Consider the following 9,711-nt stretch of genomic DNA (forward strand, 5'->3'; position numbering starts at 1 on the left):
ACTGGCAACCCTACCCCCCCCCCACCAGCAGCTAGGGGGGACCTACAATCCTAGTTTGGGGGCTTCAGTCTTAATCCAGTACCTTGGCCTGTTTTGGCTGCAGCTTCCAAGTAATTATCTGTAGAACTTAACTTGCAAGTTTTAGCTCCTGATCCTCTCCCCTCTGCCCTACATGGGAACCTTGGTCACTGTTTCAGGCTCTGGGAACATTGGAGGAGGTTGCAGTGAGCGTCTTTGAAGCAGACCGGATGTTGTCGGATGCTGTGGAGAGATATCCCTGCCGAGAGATCAAGCAGGAAAATGATGGGGATGATGCCTTGCTGGGTAAAGATGGCTTTTCTTGGCTCCTCAGTTTCCATTTGCTTCTCTCTTTCTCTCTGATGCCAGAAATCTGGGACATGTGTGTGTCTGTGTGTGTGTGAGAAAGGGGGGCATATTAGTTCAACCTCTTTATATATTTGTGGTGCGCACATGCTGCTTTTTAAGAATCGGCATTCTTGCAAGTGATTTATGAGCGAGTGGCCAGCAGTTCCGTTATGTTTAGTTTGGCTCTAAGTAGGGATGCCAGCCTTTCGGTGGGACGTGGGAATCCACTAGAAGTACAACTTGTTTCCAGACGACAGAGATCACTTCTCCCGGAGAAAACGGATGCTTTGGAGGGTGGACTCTATGGCACTGTACCACACTGGGGCCTTGTTCTCCCCAGGCTCCACCCCAAATCTCCAGGAGTTTCCCAACCTGGATCTGGCAACCTAACCTCCCCATCCCCACTAGTGGCTAGGGAGGACCTGGAAACCCTAGCTCTAAGACATAATTATCCCGAAAACATAAGTGCAGCATATTATTATTATTTAAAAATAAGATTAAATATTATTTAATAATAGGATTAAAATTATAAAATAATTTTATTAAAAAAACACGTAAGCAAACAAAAATGGAAGGAGGGCCAGTAACCACTATTCAGGGTATGCCAGACAAAACAAAAAATGTCGGGAGACGGACGAATCCAACATCTATGAATGAAATGGCATGCAGGCATGTTGGAATTGGGATGTGGGGAAGGCTCTCTGCTGGATCTGAATATGGGCACAGGCAGTGGGGGGGAAGGAGTCCCTCGCTGACCCTGGCAATATGTGTAGTGGTTAGAGTGTCAGACTAGGATCTTGAACATCCCAGGTTCGAATCCCCACTCTTCTGTGGAAACTTCCTGGGTGATCTTGGGCTAGCTGCACACTCTCAGCTTGACTTATGTCGCAGGGTTGTTGTGAGGATAAAATGGAGGAGAATTATATAAGCCACCTAGGGTCACCACTGAGGAGAAAGGTGGGGTGTACGTGAAATAAATAAGTATCTTAAGAAGTTGTGTAAACAGCTGTGTTGGCCCACACAAATACAGAAATGGGGGGATAATGTAATACCATTTATTGAAGCACCCAAAATGACACAAACAATCTGTTGCCATGATGGTAGTTCCTCTAAAGTCCCAGCTTTCATTTTAAAAGAGCAGGTAAAGACAGATTAATCCCCTTTTAATCTGACATTACCTGCTCTTTTCAGCTGGAGCTGCCAAAGGACTGAACCTGAGACCTTTTATTTCATGCCAAACAGATGTTCTTCTACTGAGCCATGGCCTTATACAGAATGGCTGTTCTGACTCTGTCATCCTCCACAACAGTTAATTTTGTTTGTTCTGTATTTGACAGTTCTCAAATCTTCTTTTTCCAATCAGGATTTTCTCTTTATCCCATTAGGCAGTGGCTATGAGAGAGCAATTGATGGGGACCCACATGGATCATTGCTGGAAAGAAGCAAGCTTCAAGATACAGAAGAATATGTTGGGAAACTTGATGGACCGAAAAGGCAACAGAAGAACAAAGCAGAGAAGTGGAAGGAGAAATCTAATATATTTCCCACTGAATTTAAAGTCAAGCAGAGGTTACACGAAGGAAAAAGAATATATTTTTCATGCAGTGTCTGTGGAAAATGCTTCACCTGCAAATCAAGCCTTAATAGACATCAGGTAGCACACACAGCGGAGAACCCACATAAATGCCCACACTGTGGCGAAAAATTCACTCGGAGAGCTAGCCTTATTGTTCACCAGAGAATCCACACGGGGGAAAAACCATATAAATGTTTCACGTGTGGGAAAAGTTTCAGTGTGAACTCAACACTTATCCGGCATCAAAGGATCCACACGGGTGAGAAACCATACCAGTGCTTTGATTGTGGGGAAAGCTTCAACCAGCGTACGATCCTAATCTCGCACCAGCGGATCCACACAGGAGAGAAACCGTATCGGTGCTCAGATTGCGGCGAAAGCTTTCGGGACAAGTCAAGCCACATCAGGCACCAGAGAATCCACACAGGAGAGAAACCGTACCAGTGTGCAGACTGTGGTGTGAGCTTCCGTGATAAGTCGAGCCGTATTAGGCATCAGAGAATCCACACAGGAGAGAAGCCCTATACATGCCTGGACTGTGGCGAAAGCTTCAGTCAGAGCTCCACCCTCATTAGACACCGAAGGGTTCACACTGGTGCAGCGCCACACAAATGCCCAGACCGTGTGGAATCCTTACATGGTAAACCTGATCTTAAAAGAAATCAGGATGTTCACCCAGAAGAGAAAACACACTACTACTCAGACTGTGGTGAAACCAACAGTCTGGTCCCAAGCTTGCTTGGGCATCAGAGAATTCGCACAGTAGAGAAATGGTAGGCGTGTTCTCATTGTAGCAGGGTTTTAGCTGTATTGTATACCTTGATAAATTACCCAGAAGCACAATATGAGGGAATGCCTTCTTTCCTGTTCCTAGCATTCCTCACCAAGCCCTTTGGAGCTGGCAACAAGGCCCTGTGAGGTATGGCATAACCCTCACTGCCTTGATCGGGGGTTATGGAATCACTGCCCATCCCCACAATAAAGTTCACTCTACAGTTGAAGGTTATCCTGGCAGTTTCTGTTTCTTCATGCATTGATCCATGGGGCATAAGGAAGGGTGCAGGAAGGCAGTATATATACAGCCCTCCTGCAGTTGTGGGAAGGTGCCTTCCTGAAGAGATGACTTTCTTCTTTCTTCTTTCAAACCATCATGCCCCCTATTCTGCAGGGCTGAGTCTTGATCCCTCCCCAAACTACCTCTGAGCACCAGTTCTGGGGGGAGGGCAGCAACTGCAAGTAAAGATAACTGCAGATCCCCCGAGCAGATAGTCTGATCTAGTTGACACCTTCTCTTAGCTGTAAAATGGCCATACACAAAAATATGGCCCAGCTATGGAAATAAACTGATAAATGCAGACTCAGTAGGCTTCACAAAATCCATTAAGAAAAGGTATGTATGACTCGAGGGAAAAGAACAGAGTCCCGTTTTGCTCAATTGTGTATGTGTGTGTTTGTATGTAAAGTGCCATCAAGTTACAGCTAACGTATGGCAACCCAGTAGGGTTTTCAAGGCAAGAGACTAACAGAGGTGGTTTGCCCATTGCCTGCCTCTGTGTAGCAACCCTGGACTTCCTTTGTGGTCTCCCATGCAAGAACTAACCAGGGCCCACCCTGCTTAGCTTCCGAGATTTGATGGGATCAGGCTGGCCTGGGCCACCCAGGTCAGGGCTTGAAGAAGAGCTGGTATTTAGATGCTGACTTTCTGTACCACATAAGGGAGACTCAAACCAGCTTACAATCACCTTCCCTTGCCCTCTCCACAAGAGACACCCTGTGAGGCAGGTGGGGCTGAGAGAGTGTGTCTAGCCCAAGGTCACCCAGCAGGCTTCATGCGTAGGAGTGAGGAAACAAATCCAGTTCACCAGATTAGCCTCTGCCGCTCATGTGGAGGAGTGGGGAATCAAACCCGGTTCTCCAGATCAGAGTCCACTGCTCCAAACCACAGCTCTTAACCACTACACCATGCTTGCTCAATCATAGCAGTAAAAATTAAGAAGAGCCAATATGCAGAAAGGTATGCAGAACTGGCCCATACTCAGAAGCTAAGCAGGTCAGTAATTGGGATTGGACACTGTCAAAGAAGACACTGCAGAGGAAGGCAAGGGCAAACCACCTCTGCTCCTCACTTGCTTTGAAAGCCACTTGCCAGGGCTGCCATAAGTTGATTGTGACTTGACGGCACTCATGTATGTAAGATGCAGGGAAAAAAATGAAGATAAATGAAGGCAAATGTTGGGTATTAGAACAACCCTGTATTTCCCTAATTGCAAAATGTATTACTCCATTAACAGCCAATCTGCTAGAGGAACTGGTTGGCTGCTCTGTGTGAGACAGGATGCTGGACTAGATGGACCACTGGTCTGATCCAGCAGGGCTCTTCTTATGTTTTCCAAGGAGCACAATGGGGCATACATGATGCTCCCCACAACAACCCTGTGAGGGAAGCTAGGCTAAAGAAAGAGGATTGGTTCAGGGGTGACCACATGAAGCTGCCTTGTACAGAGTCAGACCCTGGATCTGTCAACGTTGGCCTTGTCTTCTGAGCTTGGCAGCATCTCTCCAGCGTCACTGGTGGAGGTCTTTCACATCACCTACTGTGTGATCCTTTCTTTCTTTCTTTACTGGAGGTGCTGGGGATTGAACCTGGGACCTTCTGCATGCCAGGCAGAGGCTCTTCCGTTGAGCCACAGCCCTTCCCCTGCAAGCGTCATGGTTAAATGGGGAGTTGAACCTTGGTTTTCCCAGACCGTAGTTGGCCACCCTAACCACTACAGCCTTCTGCTACATGGAACTCCCAAGTGATAGTTTCAGGGGGAATTTATCCTGTGCCTTCAGATTGTTGTCTGCACGGAGGAATGAACAAACTCCAAACTGCCTGGCTGGATCGGATCAAAGACCCATCTCATCCAGCATCCTGTTTCCACCCATGGCCAGCCGGATGCTTCTGGAAAGCTCGCAGAGAAGGACAGGGAGACAAACGCCTTCCTCTGTATTTGTCCCCAGCATCTTGATGTTCGAAGGTAGACTGTCCTTTAACATGGAGGCTCCACTTTGTTGTTATGGCTAATGGTCGTTATTGAGGTTTCCTCCTAATACAAAATAAATTCACTCCAGTGGTTAACCTCCCCCCCTAAAGATATCAACCATCACCATGATTAATGCTATATGGCAGTTATTTACTGTATAAAGAGGTAATGGCTCATGAAAAATAATTTTTTGGGCAAAGAAAGGGTCTTTTCTCAACAGCTACATCCTGAGACACTTTCACGTGAGATGCTAGGGAGATAAACTTTCACCTTATATGTGTGAAGTTTGTCCTCTTTGCAAACCCCCTTGACCTCAGGGATGATGTCTTCACCGGTAAAAGAATCAAGCTCTTCCGATGTTTGTTGAACGCAGAGTCTACAACGTACAAATTCTGTTTATGTTCTACATAAATTTTGTAGAAGGCTCAATTACCTGTTTGCCTCCAGTGGTCTATGTGTAAATGTGTTTACTTTGAATATAGAGCTCGTTTCTGTATCCTTTAGAAATTGTACTTTATACGTGGTTAAAAACACATTTGTTAGTTTTTTTAAAAAATAATAAAATTGTCACATTGGGAAATGGAGCCTTCTTTAAATGTGGTGGCCAAAGTAAAGGCAGATCAAAAAATTTAAAAATTGGTGTTTGCACAATAAATCCAATACCTGTTTATAATCTATAAAGAACAAAAGCACACATTTTGTTTCAGATTAATAATTCTGAGCCTTAACAGCATTCAGAGGCTCTTATGTACACTGTTTTGTGCAATATACAACAACCCTTCAAGGCAAGACAATATCTATTGCAGTGAGTGGGCTGTGCAGCCAAAAATTCTTTTAATTTCAGCCCACTGGTTCTGGTCTAACCTTCTGGGATAACCAAAAACAACTCTGCATCATCCTTTATACGACAGCCCTTCAAATACTTGAAGAAGTTTTTCATATCACATCTCAGTCGTCTCCTCTCCTGGCTAAACATACCCAGCTCCTTCAACCTTTCCTCATACCATTTGGTCTCCAGACCCCTCACCATCTTCATTACCCTCCTCTGAACACATTTTAGCTTTTCAGCATCCTTGAATTGTGGTGCCCCAAACGGGACTCCAAGTGACTCCAAGTGAGGTGGTCACCTTGGTCCCTTCTGAGCTGCAAAAGGCAGCCTTTGGGAAGAGGGAGACCCACTCTAAGGAAGTGGAACAGAAACTGGAAACAATGCGGAAGCAGAACCCAAAGAACACTCCTATGTGTCCCAGATAGGGACCTTGAGGGGGCTTAGCTAACCATTACTGCTCCCCCACCATTTAAATAAACATGTAACCTAACATTTCAGAAGGCACATGATCTGTCAACTAGAAAGGTTTCCGTGTGTGTGTCTCGCTGTGCCAGTGTCCCCATTCCACTCATTGGCTGGAGGCGCTTAGATAGTCATTATGGTTCCCCCCCCCCAATAATTAAAGATATAACATAAGATTTAGGAATGCATACAATCTCTCAACCAAAAAGGATTCTGTGTGTGTCTTTGGGAGCTGAGGTGTAGAGTTCAGGTCCTCCTAGGCCCCGACTCTCTGTGAGAGTCCCCTTGAGAAACAATCATAGAATCATAAAGTTTGAAGGGACCATCAGGGTCATCAAGTCCAATTTTTAACAACTACCTCCCCCACACACCCCCAGTGACACATGCCGAGAAGATGGCCAAGATGCCCTCCCTCTCATGAACTGCCTAAGGTCATAGAATCGGCGTTGCTGGCAGATGGCCTTAATGGAAAATCTATAACACATTTTCTTTGCAACACTTTTTGTGCTTTAATGTATTTCAAAGGAGCCCATGAATGTCATTTGGCAATCCTGGCTCCCATTATCTTCAATGGGCTGTTCATCCTCTCCCACTGTTTCTAATGAGCAATCCTGTCATTCATTTTAGTACATCCCAGATTAAAGACATACAAGCAACATCAAATCCAGTTCATTGAAAGCAGTATAAAAATCAGTTCATCTAAAAGTAGCACAAAATAAACTAGAAAACTGCTTAAAATAAAAGTAAAAACAATAGTTATTCAGGGCACCAAATATATATACAAGGTCAGAAGAAGGACAATGACAGCAGAAATAAATAAAAAGCCTGGGAGAAGTAGCAGTGATTTTACCACGCAACTGAACCCCAGCAAGCTTGGCACCAAATGAAACTGTGTGGGAAGTGAGTTTCACATGAAAGGTAGAGCAGCTGCAAATGCCCTGTCCAAAATGTGTAGTGCCTGGCAACAACCAGGAGAGCCTGGGGGGTGGGGGTAGGCATGGGGGGGAAGCTCACAAAGCAGCACGCTGAGGTGCAGGGCAGAGGCACGGGATTCCTCCCCCCATCCCTGCTGAGCAACAGCTCCAGGTGCATTAGCTGCATGCATTTTGTCACCTCCAGCTCGCTCCATGAAGTGCCTGGCACCAGCCAAGAGAACTTGCGTGGGGCCCCGATGGGCAGGGAGCTCACAAGGTGCTGAGGCGCAGGGCAGAGGTGCAGAGCGTCCCTCTCCCTCCCCACTAAGTGACAGTTCCATGTGCTGGGAAATAGCAGGAGTGTGGCTGCCCCTGAGTGATTGACAGCTGGTGTGCTGGGCTGAGTCAGGGAGCCGCCTGGGGGATCCCTGCATGCCTAACTGCCACTAGCTTTCCACTTTCCGTCCGGGAGGAAAAGAGCATAGATGGGCTCCAGGGGCAGGGGCCTGTGTGTGTGTGTGTGTGTGTGTGTGTGTGTGTGTGCGCGTTAAGTGCCGTCAAGTCGTTTCCGACTCATGGCAACCCTATGAATCAATGTCCTCCAAAGTGTCCTATCCTTAACAGCCTTGCTCAGCTCTTGCAAATTGAGGGCCGTGGCTTCATTTATAGAGTCAATCCATCTCTTGTTGGGTCTTCCTCTTTTCCTGCTGCCTTCAACTTTTCCTAGCATGATTGTCTTTTCCAGTGACTCTTGTCTTCTCATAATATGTCCTAAGTACGACAGCCTCAGTTTAATCATTTTAGCTTCTAAGGTCAGTTCAGGCTTGATTTGATCTAAAACCCACTGATTTGTTTTTTTGGTGGTCCAGGGTATCTGTAACACTCTCCTCCAACACCACATTTCAAAGGAATCTACTTTCTTCCTATCAGCTTTCTTCATTGTCCAGCTCTCACATCCATACATAGTAATAGGGAATAGGATGGCATGAATTAACCTGATCTTGGTTGCCAGTGACACATCCTTACACTTCAGAATCTTTTCTAGCTCCTTCATGGCTGCCCTTCCCAGTCTCAATCTCCTTCTGATTTCTTGGCTGCAGTCTCCCTTTTGGTTGATGATGGAACCAAGGAATAAAAAGTCTTCAACAATTTCAATTTCCTCATTGTCAACCTTAAAGTTGTGTTATTCTCCTGTAGTCATTACTTTTGTCTTCTTGATATTCAGCTGTAGCCCTGCCCATGATACTTTCTCTTTTAACTTTCAGCAGTAGTCGTTTCAAATCCTCGCTATTTTCTGCCAGTAATGTAGTATCATGGGCATATCTCAAATTGTTAATGTTCCTCCCCCCAATGTTCACTCCACCTTCCTCTAAAACTAATCCAGCTTTCCTAATGATATATTCTGCATATAGATTGAAGAGGTAGGGAGATAAGATAAATCGTTGTCTAACACCTTTGCCAATTGGAAACCATTCTGTTTCTCCATATTCTGTCCTAACTGTGGCCTCTTGTCCAGAATACTGGTTGGGCATCAAAACGATCAGATGGTGTGGCACACCCATTTCCTTTAAAACCAGCCATAGCTTTTTCATGATCCACACAGTCAAAAGCTTTGCTGTAATCTATGAAACACAAGCTGATTTTCTTCTGAAATTCTCTCATATGCTCCAGTAACCAGCGTATCTTTGCAATATGATCTAGTGACTCTTGCTCTTCTGAATCCAGCTTGAACATCAGGCATTTCTTGTTCCATAAATGGTAACAGTCTTTGTTGTAGGATTTTGAGCATCACTTTACTTGCATGAAAAATTAATGCGATGGTTCGATAGTTGCTGCAATCTTTGACATCTCCTTTCTTGGGAATTGGGATGTAAACTGATTGTTTCCAGTCTGTGGGCCATTGTTTTGTTTTCCTTAATCAGAATACTTACTGTTTCTTAGCAGGTGTTCTAATTCACTGCTTAAGCTGGTTCTGGTCTCAGCCCGGCAGGCTGGGCACAAAGCATTGCAGAGTCTACGTGTTACATTGAGGTGCTGAATATCTTTGTCCCAAGCAAGAAGAAAACAAAGGAAGGAAACCACCGTAAGGCCTAATTGCACTTGCAGATTTCTGAACCCAGGTCAGATTACCCTTCTCTCCCAATCAGGATATTAGTCAGGGAGAAACCTCTAGATGGATCAGACCGGTTCTGACTGGCACTCTTCTCAAGCACAGAGGAATGATCTCATCCCCACTCCCAACTTTCTCACAGATGCATGGTGCCATCCAATTCAGCTGGAATGTAGGTGTCCTTGAGCAGCTATCTGCTAGCCTAATAAGCTGCAGGTGCATTTCACTGGAAAATCACTGAAGCAAACACTTAACATTTCAAAATGGAGAACAAAACTTTGGTCAAGCACAAAAATGGCTTTCCTTTCTTGACAGCCAGCCACAGACAGTGTAACCAGAGAGCCTCCCAAAGCTGCCGGAGAAGAGGCACCAAAGGCACCAAAGGTTCAGAGTACTCCTACATGAGCATAAAAGGAGTGCTAGACTGC

This window comes from Euleptes europaea, chromosome 1, assembly GCF_029931775.1.
Source record: "Euleptes europaea isolate rEulEur1 chromosome 1, rEulEur1.hap1, whole genome shotgun sequence".
Classification (NCBI taxonomy): Eukaryota; Metazoa; Chordata; class Lepidosauria; order Squamata; family Sphaerodactylidae; genus Euleptes; species Euleptes europaea.